The sequence below is a fragment of the Pundamilia nyererei genome, unplaced genomic scaffold, assembly GCF_000239375.1.
Source record: "Pundamilia nyererei isolate P.nyererei 1_Seehausen unplaced genomic scaffold, PunNye1.0 scaffold00014, whole genome shotgun sequence".
NCBI classification, from domain to species: domain Eukaryota; kingdom Metazoa; phylum Chordata; class Actinopteri; order Cichliformes; family Cichlidae; genus Pundamilia; species Pundamilia nyererei.
Genome location: NW_005187415.1, coordinates 428882 through 431716, shown reverse-complemented (window position 1 = coordinate 431716; position 2835 = coordinate 428882).

Below are 2835 nucleotides of genomic sequence, written 5' to 3'. Positions count from 1 at the left end.
CACCTTCTTAGTCCTTCGTTAAAGCCACTTTTTTTTTCAGGACACTCTTAATTCTTCATGGAAGAGATTCAATGAGTTTCTGGAAACATTCCTTCGAGTTTCAGGCCCATATCGACATGACAGTGTCACACAGTTCCTGTAGATTTGTTAGTTGCACGTCCATGATGTGACTACACCTTTTCACTATACTGTTTAAGTACAGGGAACTCATTGTCAAGTTTGAGATGATTTGTGACATGATGCTGAAAACAGCAATCAGAAGATGGTACACTGTGGTCATACAGGGACGGACATGACCAGCAACAATAGTCAGACTGTGGTGTATAAATGCTCAGTTGGTACTAAGTGTCCCAAAGCTTGCTACACCATTACAACAACACCAGCCACACTGATACGGGGAAGGATGGATCCATAGTTTGATGTTGCTTACAGCTAATGTCACAGCAAATAATTGAGACTCATTAGACCAGGCAAGTTTATTCCAGTTTTCCAATTTTTGTGATCCTGTGGGAATTCCAGTCTCAGCTGTGACAGAAATAGTACCCGATGTGGTTTTCTGCTGCTGTAGCCCATCTACTTTGTGACTTGATGTGCTGTGCATACATAGATATTCTACTGCATACCTTGGTTATAACAAGTGGTTATTTGAGTTACTGTTCCCTTCCTATCAGCTCGAGGCAGTTTGGCCAATATCTTCATTTTCACCCAGAGAACTGGATGTTTTCTGTTTTTCAGACCCTTCTCTACAAAAATCCTAGAGATGGTTGTTTGGGACCATCCCAAAGATCAGCAGTTTCTGAAATACTCAGACCAGCCTCTCCCGTCCCAACAACCATGCCACTCTCACAGTCACTGTCATATTTATTCTGATGCTCGGTTTGAACTTCAGGAGTAGACTCAGTTGTTGCCATGTGATTTACTGATTAGATATTTGTGTTAAGGAACAGCTGAACAGGTGTAGCAGAGAAAGTGACCAGTGAGTGCAGGTTTATAGTTTTTATATTGTACCTTACTTCAGTATGTAACCTTCAGTATGTAATATTGCACAGTATATACTTCAGGTGACTAATTTGATTTATGCTACAGTGTAATCAGATTCACAGCTCTTCATCATCATCATCATCATCATCATGGCCCTCTTCATTAGGCCGGTTCTGCTTTCTTCACTTTCTCCTTTATAATTTCCCACCTGCTGAGGGAATTAACTAAAGAATGATGTGACATTAAAGATAGATAGATAGATAGATAGATAGATAGATAGATAGATAGATAGATAGATAGATAGATAGATAGATAGATAGATAGATAGATAGATAGCTTTCACGTAATCTGTAAATAAATCTCCTCACTTCTTTTTTAAAACTCCTGCTCTGGTGCCTTTCTCTCATGCAGATGTGAAGATACATGAATAGGTAAAGTTCCCCATTCTAAGCTAAGTAAAAGTCTAGTAATTGCCACAAATACTGTATTCCCATATAGTCATGTGTTGCCTTTCTGCAGAGGTTATTCAGGGTAATGAATATCAAGAGGCGACGTATGACGCACAGCATTAACCTCTGTTTGATTAGCAGCGACCCAATCATCTCAGACACTGACATCAACACTCCCATGCACGGTTAGCACCTGCATAAAAGGTTTTTCAAAAATAGAACAAGTGCCGGCTTTTGCTGATGAATCCAAAAACAATGCAGCCATTATCCCCCAAACACTCTGACGGTGAATGGGGATCATGTCAAGATCTGTCGATTGCCTCATGTAAAACCACAAATGGCACTGCAACTGCTATCTGCTGCGGGGTTGTTTATCACTGCGGTAATGACGGTTGATGAATGTTTTGATGGAATTTTAGATCTGATTCATGGCCTGGTGACCACATTGATCGGTGGCATTAAAGGTACAGTTGTGTTTCAATATACACAAGAAGGTTGCTGTGCCACCAAAATTCAAAACAAAGGACTTTAACCTCCTCTCGCTACTAAATTGATTTACATGTCTTTTACAGTAATAAAGGGTCTCTGTAGTGACTAAAATGATTAATTTCTCTGATGCTGAAAGTGTTATTGTTATATATATATATTATATATGTATTATATATGTATATATATGCCAAGAGAGCTTCACAAATTACAGCAAATATAACACATATGAATATCACAAGTAAAGAAAAGAGCAACAAGTTGCACCTCAACCAGATTCTTTGGTAGTCATCAACACACTCCTGGCATTATTCTGGCTGGATATTTGACTACTTTTCAGTTGCCAGGAAGTAACAGTTGGCAGCAATTCAACGAGACAAAGAATTAGACTAGACTGATGCTTTAAGTAGGCATGTGAGGTAATATGGGAACCTCCAGAGTACACAGTTAAAAACTAAACACAGTTAAAACTAAACAGCCATAGTAAGACAAGGGAGCTAAAATCCAATGCATACAAGAGAAGCGCTACCAAAAAATCCCCAAAAAACAGGATGTATGACAAACAGAAAAACACCTACCACAGAGACTAAAATATGGCAACATGATTGAGGGAATAAAGGTGAAATAAATGGAAAACTTGAAGCCTAAATTCTAACCTATGAAGAAACTCAAAAGATATTCTTCATAAGCCTGTCGTACAGGAAACCATTAATCTGAGTTATTATTGGTTTTTCACAAACTGCTTTTGCAGTTAAATGAGCAGCTTCTGGCTTAATTGGTGTTAAATAAATAATAGCATGGTCTAACAGGTCATGTTCTGTAGTTTATCTGAGGTTGTAGTCTTCACATTTTTAAGATCTAATAAGGAATAGATTATTTGTCTTATGCCCTGAAACATAAACCATTAAAACTAAAGGAC